Source organism: Canis aureus, chromosome 9 (genome assembly GCF_053574225.1).
Source record: "Canis aureus isolate CA01 chromosome 9, VMU_Caureus_v.1.0, whole genome shotgun sequence".
Lineage (NCBI taxonomy): Eukaryota > Metazoa > Chordata > Mammalia > Carnivora > Canidae > Canis > Canis aureus.
The window spans coordinates 62,749,477-62,762,225 of record NC_135619.1 but is presented as its reverse complement, the minus strand read 5'-3'; the positions used below and the strand labels follow the sequence as shown (position 1 = coordinate 62,762,225).

At 40.5% G+C, this 12,749-nt stretch overlaps 1 long non-coding RNA gene across 2 annotated transcripts in view; it reads left to right on the top strand.

Moving 5' to 3' along the window:
* LOC144321009 (uncharacterized) overlaps positions 1–11,204 on the top strand; it is a 59,096-nt gene extending 47,892 nt beyond the window's left edge. For both annotated transcript variants that reach the window (XR_013386701.1, XR_013386700.1), the window contains one exon: positions 529–11,204. This is a non-coding gene — a long non-coding RNA (uncharacterized LOC144321009). The remainder of the gene's footprint in view (positions 1–528) is intronic.
* Positions 11,205–12,749: the final 1,545 nt, after the last annotated feature.

The following is a 12,749-nucleotide window of genomic DNA, read 5'->3' as shown; positions in this document are numbered from 1 at the left end:
GCGAGACACAACATGAGAGACTCCTAACTCTGGGAAACGAACTAGGGGTGGTAGAAAGGGAGGTGGGCGGGGGGTGGGGGTGACTGGGTGACGGGCACTGAGGTGGGCACTTGGCGGGATGAGCACTGGGTGTTATTCTGTATGTTGGCAAACTGAACACCAATAAAAAATAAATTTATAAAAAAATTATATAATGCTCCATAGTTCCCAGAGCCATCTCACTTATAGTCTGTCTTAATTCTCAGGGCAATTTATAAGGTCGATATTATTATTATCATCTTTATTTATACATGAAGATACTAAGGATCAGAGGCGGTGCCTCATTCAGGGTCACTTGGCTGCTCTGTGATAAAGTAGGATGGGAAGCTGAATTCAACCCCCCCCCCCAAAAAAGTTACGTTCAACTGCTAATTCCCAGCATCTCACAATATGACCTTATTTGGAAATAGGTTTGTTTGTTGCAGGTTTAATTAGTTAAGATGAGACCATAGATGGGCCCTTAATGCAATATGAATGGTGTTCTTATAGGAAGAGAAGAGAGACACAGAGGACACATGACCATGTAGAGACACAGAGACACAGGTAGAAGTCCAGGTGAAGATGGAGGCAGAGACCAGAGTGATGCCTATACAAGCCAGGGAATGCCAAGGATTGCTGGATATCACCAGAAGCTAGGACCAGTACGAAACAGATTCTCCATCATAGCCCTTAGAAGGAATCAACTCTGCTTGGACTCACGAACCTCCAGAATGGTAAAAAAATTACTGTTGTTTTAAGCTACCCGACTTTTAGTACTTGGTAATGTCAGCCCTAGGAAACCAATATAGATCATAAGAATAATAAAAATTTCCATTTGTAGTGCCCTGAATATGGTCCAGATATCTTACACATACTATCTTGGAGTCTTTTAGGAACTCTTCAAGGTATACTGTTACCAGTACCAGTGAGCTTTTTGTGACTCAAGGGAGTCAAATAACTAGAGACGGTGGAGTTGGGATTTAGTGCCAGGCCTGAATTTAAAACTGTGCTATGTCCAAGATGCTCCCGAGCCATGAGAGTATCCAAAATGTTTGCAGTAGTGTTGGGGGAGCATCCCTCAACCCTTTGGGATTGCTCCTTTATTATGGGTCTCCCAGCGGACTACTAACTCAGTTTGAACTCCACCGTGCTCATTTGCATCCTTTTGTTATACATAATCACGAAACAGTGCCTGACCTGAAGAAAAAACTCAGTATTTGTTCTTTGATGAACCTGTTACAGTGCATCAAACTTACAAAGGATTTTCACATTGACTCTTACTAGACTGTTTAAAAAAATAACTTGAAGGTTGCTTAAAATGTATACCTGTATTTTTCCTTTCTAATTTTTAAAAAAAGACTTTATTTATTTGAGAGAAGGAGACAGAATGAGAGAGAGAGCATGAGCAGGGGAAAGGGGCAGAGGGAAAGGGAGCAGGGAGCCCAATGTGGGACTGGATCCCATGACCCTGGGGATCATGACCAGAGCCAAAGGCAGATGCTTAACTGACTGAGCCATCCAGGTGTCCTGCTTTTTAATTTTTTTAAAAAAGATTTTGTTATGTTATCCCTAACCAGCTAGTAAGCTTCCAGAAGGTAATGAATGGTTTCTTGTCTTTCTCCTTGGAGGATACTGGTTCTTGCATGGTTTCACTGGATGTTGACTTATGATCTTGAAAAGATGGCCCAGACCATTCTGAAAATGGTTGTAAAGAATGAATTGGATAATCTCTACATAAGAATCAAGGATAGAATTCCCAATTTTTATCTCCTAAATTGTAGAAACCATTGCCAATGCTTCCTGAGTATTGCCGTGAACCATTTAATATTCTTTCTTTCCTTTACTAGACTGTGCGTTGAGCATGGTCATTACCATTCCCTTTGTTCTCTTGTAGTTCCTGAGGTCCAGAGTATTCTCATAGGCCAGGACTGCCTTTCCAGGACTCATGTTCTCATCAAATGATGGTGTTTGGTGTTCATGGGTGATCACTAATTTCCAACCAGTTTTAGTTTTCATGATCTTTTTGTCTGATATAGATCTCTCAGGCAGCTTATGCAGAGTTGAGATAGGGAAATTTAAATGGACCAGTTCAGATTTTCAGTGATACAGGAGATGTTCAGCATAATACCACTGAGTAAAAAAATAAATGGGTAAAAATATGTGCAATGTGACTCCAGTTCTCTATATTTCTTTCTGCTACTTATAGATGTATGACTTTGGACAAGTTACTTTTCCTCCATGAGCCTCAGTTTTATTAAGTGTGTACAATAGTATGTACCTCACAAGGTTAATGTGAGAGTTAAGGGCGATGCATTTGATGATCTTTTACAAACTTTGATGAGTTACACCTTGTATTAGTTTACTAGGGCTACCATAACAAGAATCACAGACTGAGTGGCTTAAACAACAGAAATTTGGTTTCACTCACAGTCCTGGATGCTGAAAGTCCAAGATCAAGGTGTCACAGTCACAGGATTGTTTCTTTTGAGAACTCTCTCCTTGGCTTGCAAGTGGCCACCTTTTCCCAGTGTCCTCTCGTGATTTCTCTCTGTGTGTCTGTGTCATACTCTCTCTCTCTCACTTTTTCTCTCTCTCTCTCTCTTTTTTTGAGAGAGAATGTGCATGCACAAGCCAGGGGTGGGAATAGTGGGGAGGGGCAGGGAGAGAGAGAGAGAGAGAGAGAGAATCTTAAGCAGGCTCCATGTTCAGCTTGAACTCACCACCCTGAGATTACAACCTGTGTTGAAACCAAGAGTTGGACACTCAACTGACTGAGCCACCCAGGTACCCCTAACCTCTTTTTATAAGAAAACCAGTTGTGTAGGATTGGGGCCCACCCTAATGACCTCATTTAACTTAGTTACTTTTATAAAGGCCCTATCTTCTGATACTGTCACATCCTGAGGTATTGGGGGTTAGGACTTCAACATATGAATGTTGGGAGGACACATCAGACCATAAACGTATCTCCAGCCCACTTCCATGGGGCTCTTGCATTCTTCTTCCAACACCTGCAGAAACTGGTTCCTTCTGCCTGGAACATCAGATCTACCTCTTTGGTAGGTCCAGTGTCCAGCCCTTCCTTTTTTCTACAGGCCAAATGTAGAAATCTTTAGGAAGTATTTTTGGATCCCAACCTTAAGGAATTCATCTCTTTCTTAGGCCCCCTGAGCTCTCTGCTTGACTCTGTATCAGAGTACTGCTGTACCTTATTTATGTCTGCATCCCCGTAGGCCTAAGATCTTGCACATAGTAAGTGTTCAGGAAATAACCTGGTGAACCACACCAAATACAAGTTAGTTAAACTGATGCTTTCCCTTTGACTAAGCTGAGAAACCCCTTCATTTAACTGGTAACGGAGCACTCTGAGGGGGACAGATCAGAGGAATGAGCATGATTCCAATGAGCCATTAAGACATATGGAATTAATAAGTTTATTGATCTTCCTTCCTGTATATTTCATGCTTAAGAAATCTTTTTTTAGGGCATGTTTGAGGCAGCCTAACACTTATGGATGTTAACATGAATGTTAAGTGGCTTTCCTGATTTATAGATAGACTTTGAATTTTTAATCAATATAAGAAAAGCTATTCTACCCAGGAAGTCTGGAATATCATGTGGAGTGATTATTTAAACTGCTTGTGTAGGAGGATAAATAGTGCAAAAAAAGAAAGTATGCTGTGAGAATTTGCAGAGATTAAACAGGGCTGTGTTTTTAAATGTATGGAATGTGCACACACACACACACACACACACATATATTTTTTTGTCCTGACAATTTAAATCAGGATCCTGATGATTATGGCACAACCAAATGAGGGTCTGTGTGGAATTATTCTCACTTCAGGGACATTCTCTTACTCACACCACCTCAGTTGCAAACACATGAGCTTTTATGAAATCTTAAGCATAAAGTGTGCCTCACACACTTTGCTTTTCCAGGCAACTATCGGTACAAACCTGAAACAACACCAAGCCAGGTAATAGATAATCTTTTTAAAATAATATTTATTTATTTGAGAGAGAGAGAGAGAGAGAGGGAGAGAGAGGAGAGAGAGCGCAAGCGAGCAGGGGGAGGGGCAAAGGGAGAAGGAGAGAGAAACTTAAGCAGACTCTGCACTGAGCAAGGAGCTGGACACAGGCTCATTCTCACAACCTTAAAATCGTGACCTGAGCCAAAACCAAAGGTGGGATGCTTAACCAACTGAGTCACCCAGATGCTCCAATAGATAATCTGTCAATAGCTCAAGCAATGAAAGGTCTACCACTCTTGTGCATAGTCTGGAGAATTCTGTGTTTTACAGCAATTGCATGTGCAAAGGCCCTAAAGCATGAAACATGAAGCACCATGTTATTGGAAAAAATAACAGTGTTCAGAGTTGTTAGAGAATAAGTGTCAAGATGAAAAGAATAGAAGATAAGGTGGCCAGGAACCAGCACATGCAGACTGTTCAGTCCATGTTGGGAGCTAAGAGTTTGTCTACAGACAGTAAGGAGCTTGTTGAATATTTTTGAAGAGAGAAAGGTATGGCCAGACTGCCTTTGGTTTAAGTAGAGGAAAAGAGGCAAGCTGGTGAGGGAGGAAGCAGGGAAGCCAGATAGGAGATGAGGTCAATACTACAAGGTGTCCACCCATATCCATTTTCCTTTCTTGTAGGAAGATTGAAATTTTTACCTGGACATAAGGCTGCCCAGAATGAACTTTACATTTCCCAGCCATCTCCTTACAGTGAGGGGAGGCCAGGTGGCTAATCTTGCCCAATAGGATGTGAGTGTAACTTACATGTGAAAACTCTGGGTCCTGCCTCAAAGGAAAGAGATCTACCCTCGCATTTCCCATTTCACCCTACTTTCTTCCTGAATTCAGGCTTGATGATGAGCTATCTTGAGCTGTGCAGATGACAATTGCATTTAAAGACGGTAGTGCAACAAAATGGAAGATATCAGAGCCCCTGCAGAGGAAAAGGCCCCATCCCAGCCCAGGTCATTATATGGCAGAGAAAAACAGTTCTATCTTGTTTGAAGCCATTGTGACTTTCTGCCTAGATGAAAGATGACCCGAGGCAGGGGCAGAAGGAATGGAATAGAGACAACAGATTTGAGAAGAGGTGTTGGTCTCATTCACAGGAAGTAGGAGATAAGAGAAAGGTGTCAACTGTGCCCCCCACGTACCTTTGCTTGAAAGCTAGGTGAATGGTGAAGTCATCAAACAAAGAGAACAGAGGAGAAATTATATTACTTCTAAAGATGTAGAAGTGTGCTGGAAAAGATCCTAATTTTCTGTTCACGTGTTCATCCATTCTAATTCATTTTACTAAATTTGCGTAAGGAATTTGTGTAAGGAACAAAGGATTTTTTTAAAGTTGTCCATTACCAGTAAAGTTGTTTTTTTTTTTAAACAGTGGATATCTTATCAATAGATGAATGGATAAAGAAGATGTGTGTGTGTGTGTGTGTGTGTGAGAGAGAGAGAGAGAGAGAGAGAGAAAGATTGGAATATTATTCAGCCTTATAAAAAGAGAAATCTTGCCATTTGCAACAACATGGATAGATCTAAAGAGTATAGTGCTAAGCAAGATAAGCCAGTCAGAGAAAGACAAATACCATATGTTTTCACTCATATATGGAATTTAAGAAACAAAAGAACAAAGGAAAAAAGAGAGAAGAGAGAGAAACTAAAAAAAAACCTCTTAACTCTGGAGAACAAACAGATGGTCACCAGGGGGAAGGTGGGTGGGGCATGAGTGAAATAGGTTATGGGGATGAATAGTACACTTATCACAATAAGTGCCGGGTAATGTTTCGAAGTGTTGGGTCACCACGTTGTACACGTGAAACTAATGTAGAACTGCATATCAACTGCACTGAAATTAAAAATTTTTAAAATTTAAAAATGGTAGACATCTCAGCTGTAGAAAGGGTAGATCCCTTTCCTTTGAGGTAGGACCCAGAGTTTTCACATGTAAGTTACACTCACATCCCATTAGGCAAGATTAGCCACCTGGCCTCCCCTCACTGTAAGGAGATGGCTGGGAAATGTAAAGTTCATTCTGGGCAGCCTTATGTCCAGGTAAAAATTTCAATCTTTATATAAGAAGGGAAAATGGACATGGGTGGACACCTTGTAGTATTGACCTCATCTCCTATCTGGCTTCCCTGCTTCCTCCCTCACTTAAACCAAAGGCAGTCTGGCCATACCTTTCTCTCTTCAAAAATATTCAAAAAGCTCCTTACTGTCTGTAGACAAACTCTTAGCTCCCAACATGGACTGAATAGTTTTCATGTGCTGGTTCCTGGCCACCTTATCTTCTATTCCTTTTATCTTGGCACTTATTCTCTAACAACTCTGAACACTGTTATTTTTTCCATGAATAACATGGTGTTCCATGCTTTAGGGCCTTTGCACATGCGATTTCTTCTTTTAGGGATTTCTTCTTCTACCTGACAAATTTCTAGTTGACTTTGGAAACCATTCTCAGAGGGTCACTTCAATGAGGGAGTCTTTATTAACCTCCCATTTCACACCCTTAAACCAAGAAAATTAATTGGTACCACCTTACACCTCAAATTGTACTGTTCAATTGTTGCCCTTAATATAGTATGTAGTCACCTATCACCTCTTTTATCCTTTGAATATTATCAGATTCACCTTATATCCTCAGAGCCCAGCACAATGCTCACTACAAAGCAGTTCAATAACTGCTTGTTTACTCTTGATTGAATGATAACCTCAGTCCTTGCTTAGCACTTTTAACCTTCTATATGAAGTCTTCTTTTAATAAAAGCTACTATCAAGTTCTTACTCCGTTTGAGGTATACTTACCTTCATGTTAGAATATCAGCATACTTATCTAATCTTTATAAATAGTCTTGTGAGGTTGACATTATTATGTTCATTTTATAGATGGAAAAGTGAAGCACAGAGAATTTGAGCAACCCACTTCATTTCTTTCTTAATTTTATTGACTGTAGGGAAAGTGGAGGGTGGAAGAAAATAGAGTAGGATTTTGTGTGGTATGATATGCTGGAAAGTATGTTGGACTGGCAGCTACTGGACTCCTGTGTAATTCCGTAATTGATTAGTGTGAGTGACCAGGGATATGCTACTTCCCCTCTCTGGGCTTTGGTTTTCTCATCCATAATAAGAGGGGTTGGCTCAATGATCTCTAAATTTCTTTCCAGATCTAAAAGTCAGTGATTTTCTTACTTTTCTAGTATAACAAGTTGAAATTTAACCCTCCTCCACACCAATATGCTACATTCACACTGCTGTGATTTTGCTAAAAATGGACATTTTCTAAATGTTAAAACAGTCCATGGTAGAGAATAGTTCAGATCCAAAAAAGCCAGCTCTGCCAAAGGATTAACATCAAAGTAAAGTCCTCGATCCCACTCAGTTATCAAATCTTCCCAGAATGGAGGATGTGACTTGGCATTGCTTTCACTGGAGCTTCTTAAAAGAGTACATCCAGATATATTTAACCACCAAATAAATTTGGATCCGGGAGTATTGCAATTGAAATGTAGCTACAAATATACCCCGGATTCTCTCTGTGACATGAGTCCACAGTGTAGGGAATTCTATACAACTCCTCTGTGTGTTGACAGTTTTTCTGTGTGTCTCTTCTTGCCTTATATCAGGAATTTTGAAAAGGTCTGTAATACAATCTCCCCAGTTCCCCACCTGGGTTCTGAAACAATGAAAACAAGATGAACTCGTTTACCAGGTGGAGATAAGTACGTCACCTTTGTGGCATCCAAGATGATATTGGAGAAAACGGGTTCTACTGGTGGCCAAGGCAATCATCTAATACTAATCCCCAGAATCAGGCAGATACAGACTCAGCCCTACTAGATTAGGATGGCCTTTTCCTGGCAAGTGTGTAAATTAAGCATCCTCAGTTGTTCCTTACAATCTCACTATGGCAGAGACTGCCATAATTATCAGCTGAATCTCTTCTTCCCTTCCTCTATAGTGATACAACCCCCACTTTTCAGGGGGGCAGAGTGGCTCCTCAGAATAAAGACTACATTCCCCAATATCCCTTGCAGCTGGGTGTGACCTGTCACCTGGTTCAAGGGGGTGAGAAATGGGGTAAGAGGAAGTGTGCTAATTTCTAGGAATAGTGATTATCTGAGCTTCTCTCTCCCAGTTTTCCTCATCCCTTCTGCCAAGATTATGTAATGGGAGTGTCCATTTGGACCAGGAAATGGAAACTGAATTTGAAGGAAAGCATGCAAACTAGAAGGAGCTTGGTGGGGGGTGCCCTGGAGACATAATAGGAGCTCTGGACTACTATTTATCTCATACTTTATGTATGGGAGAGAGATGACCTTTATCTTGTTTAAGCCATTATTTTGAATTTCCTGTCACTTAAGGCTGAGCCCAATTCTTACTGATATACTCTCCAATTGGATAAGTCATTCCATCTCCTTGGGCGCTAAGCCAGGAAAATGGGTGATTAAGGGGTAGGGAACAGCCCAGAGTGTTACACCAATTGATGTCCCTCCACATGGGAGGGCATGTTAGGGAGTAGGGAAGGAGAGATCTCCCCTCTCCTTGACAAGTTTATTTATTCAACAAACACTGCTTGCCAGGTGTCAAGTACTCTAAGCACTTTCAACCATTAATTTATTTAATCCTCATAGCAATCCTATGAGGTACCTATTAATAATATCCCTACTTTACAGATAAAGAAACAGAGGCACAGAGAGGTTAGCTAACTTGCTTCAGGTCACATTGTTTGGAAGCCATGGAGCTTGGAAGCCGACCCAGCTCTAGAGCAGTCTAGCTCTAGAGCTCATGCCCCTCACCACTACACTAGGCGCTTTCTTTTGAGGGACAGGAACAAAGACACTCTTATGTTATCTCAAGTTTAAGTGATGTTTGTTTTTAGGATAAGTGGGGAGGTCTGGAAAATAAAGAATATCCCTGGGGTCACCTGAGATGCCTTGTCTGGTTATCCCTTTGGCAGGACAGGTCCATGACTCAGTTGCTCTCCATCACTACTTCTCATTCTTCAGCCCTACTCCTGCACTCAGCTACTAGCTGTTCTGACTCAATTTCTTTCTGCCACATGATAGCTTCTTATACAAGCCCTCTACTGCCTGTGACTTCCGCCTTTTGCCTTCTTTCTGTGCACACATGTCTACCTACTCTATCATCCAGGAGCAGTATGGTCTCCATTAAAAGGGTTGATGGGATCAGCCAGTTACCCTCCATCACTGAATGTCCAGGTAGGTAAGGTGTTCACATCAGTGACTGTCTTTGGATGGTCTGTCCGGTGCCCCCCTTTCCAGGTCACCAAGAGTGCTGCAGGCTATGCCACCGCCTTCAAGGACTCTCTGCCACACAGTTCTGCATTCAGTTTCTTAGAGCTGGAGATATGCCCAGCAGGGAATTTGGACATGCTGTCCTCATTAGCTTTGTTAGTCTTGTGCTTTATATCCTACAAATGAAACCAATGACATAAATGGAATATTTAACTTTTGCTTTTTTCCCCTACATCTTATCAAAAGAAGACAGAATGAATTTTAATTACTTACTAGTAATTTAATCACTACTGGTGGACTACTTTTTAAAACAAAAGCTAAGATTTTTGACAATAATCTTTATATCTACCTTAGTTTTCTACTGCTGCATTAATAATTACCACAAACTTAGCAGTTTAAAACAACATCTATATTTTATGTCACGATTGTGTGGGGCAGGAATATGGGTATAACTTAGCTGATTCTTCTGCTCTAGGTCTTATAAGTCTTAGATCATGGACAAGCTGGGATCTCACCTGGAAGCTTGACAAGGGAAAAAATCAATTTCCTCGAGGCTATGAAATTCATGGAAGCTTGTTTCTCCAAACCTAGCAAAGGAGAGAAAGATTGTCTGCTGCTTTGAGCCTCTGACCCTAAATCCTCTTAAAGGACTCACTTGATTAGGTCAGGCCCACCAGGGTAATATCCCTTTTGATTACTTAAAGTCAACTGTTAGGGATTTTAATTATATCTTCAAAACCCCTTCATCTTTGCCATGTAACATAACCTGATCACAGTTGTGACAGCCTGTCACCTTTTGCCGTGTTGTGTTGGTTAGAAGCAAGTTGTAGGTCCCACTCACACTTAAGGGGAGGGGATTATGTAATGCTGGGGATCACTGGGAGTCATTTTAGAATTCTGCCTACCACACTGCCTAGATGGAATCCTTCCAATATCCCATGCACCTGGCTCTCTCCCTCCAAAATCTGTCATTCTGTTGCTTCCCTTTTTCTGTAGATTTATTTACTTTCCGAGACTTGCTTTATTTGTTGCTTACTATTATATTACTAAGATTCATTCATGTTGGTATGTGTTTTTATAATCCCTTCACTTTTAACTGCTACATAATATTCCATGAAATGAATTATTTTTTCATAATATACTCATTTGCTCTCACATTAACAGGCATTTGGCTTAATTTTAGATTCTTTGCTACTGCAAACAAGGCTGGTGTGAACATTTTTTGTGGAGGCTGAGAAAATTAAGGCCATTCCACCTCAAGTTTAGTGTTAGCACAAGTATAGCCATCTCAGGCCCCTGTGAATAAGAGCTGAACTTTATAGGAAAAACCACAGAACACCCTTGACAGAGAGTCCCATATTAGAATAAAAGCAGAGCTCAAAACGTCCTTGACAGAGACAGAAAGTCCTGTATTGGAATGAAAACAGAGCTTAAGAAATTCCTCCATCCCTTCTGAAAACCCCCTAGACCAGCCCATAAAAACCCAGCTGTAACCCCCCTCGGGGTCCAAGTCCCTGCTCCGCTGTGTTGGGTATACTTGGACCCAAACTCGAGCTTATTAATAAACCCTCATGTACTTGCATTGGTGTTGGCTCCTTGGTGGTTTTCTCGGATTCGCAATCTTGGGCACAACATTTTTATACATATGTAAGACTATATTTTGAGAATATATGTAGCAGTAGAATTTCTGGGTCATGAGACATGACTGTTCAACTTTAGTAGCTAATGTCAGCTTTTCCAAACTCATATTTCCATCAGCAGTGTTTGATAGATCTCATGGCTCTATTCAACCCCAATACTTGTCATAGATGGATTTTTTACATTTTTGTCCACGAAAGGCATGGAAATGGGTGCCTCATTCTGTCCTTGATTTGCATTTCTCTCCATGCTAATAAAGTTTAATGTCATTTATATGGTCACTAGTCATGTGTTTACTCTTCTTTTTTTTATGTGTTTACTCTTCTATGAAATACTCCACACGTCTTTATTCGTTTTTCTGTCAAGTTATTTGCATTACTTCAATTTTATTTATAAACATTCTTTGTACATATTCAGCTTACTTTTCTTATCAGAAACATGAAGGAGTTAGAATGGCTTCTGAGTTCCTTCATCTGTAAGTTAATAGTTGGTGCCATGCTTACTTCTCAAATCTGATGCAAAGATCACATGGAAGAATGCATGTGAAAGTACTCTGCACACTAAAAATGAGGTAATTACTTGTCTTAGGGTGATATAGACCTGATAACTGGTAAATACAGAAACATTCAAATTTGAACTGAGACGCAGTGTAGTGCACTGATGAAGCACACAGACTTGTGCCCCAGATTGTCTGGGTCCAAACCTTGACTCTGGTTGCTAACAGTGTGATCATATGTGACTTCTGTGCCTTATTATTATTATTTTTTGAGAGAGAGAGAGAGAGAGAGAGAGAGAGAGAAGAGGAGCAGAGGGAGAGGGAGAGAGAGAATCTTAAGCAGGCTCCACACTCAGTACAGAGCCTGGTGCAGGGCTTGATCTCATGACCCTGGGATTGTGACCTGAGCCGAAATCAAGAGTTGGACACTTGACCAACTGAGCCACTCAGGTGCCCCAACTTCTGTAACTTCTGTCTCAGTTTCCTTAGGTATCAAATGGAAATGATCATAATGACCTGACAGGGATTTTGAAGGATTACATAAATATAGCTAACATTGAGAATAGTGTCCAGCGTATCATAAGCACTATGTTAATATTTGCTGAGAGCATTATTTGACCTGGATTTTTAGGTCCTGCTGGATGCTAGGGCAGTGCTCTGCTTAGCAAATTGGGGAGAATCACTTTCATACATCCCCATATGTATATACTATTTCAATCTTGACTCATTTCTAGTAAGTCAAAGTGAACGATTTTTTTTCTTTCATGGATAACTCTTTGAGCAGTGAGTTAGCAGCTGATGGAAAAATATTAAGTTGGGCCACTGAAATACACATGTAACAACATAATACAAATGATGTATATGTCATATAATATATCATTTAATTCTGTCTCTGAGCTCTTCTCCAGCTAACAGCCCATGATTCTATAAAGAATGTTGGATTATTTTTTTCTCAGGCTGCCCAAAGTTGGACAGCAAGGCATGATGGAACTTAAATATCACTGCCTTGTTAAGTCTGAAATCATATTCTGAAGCAATAGTCATTGTGTAAAATAGACTGCCAATTATTTGAATAAAGAGAAGTAATATTGTCCCATATTAGCTATCTTTCTTTCCCTGTTAATAAAATTCCTTTGTTCCCATTTGTTCACCTCTCCTTTGTTCTGCTGGGCCTTTCTTAAGACTGCTGAATCCATAGATGCTTTTATCCAAAGCAGACAGACAGAACGAGTCTGATTCTTCTAGCGAATATATTTTTAGCATCAATTAAAGCTCATGTCGCCTGCTTTTCTGAGCAACTGGCATCCTGCATCGTTCAGAACCA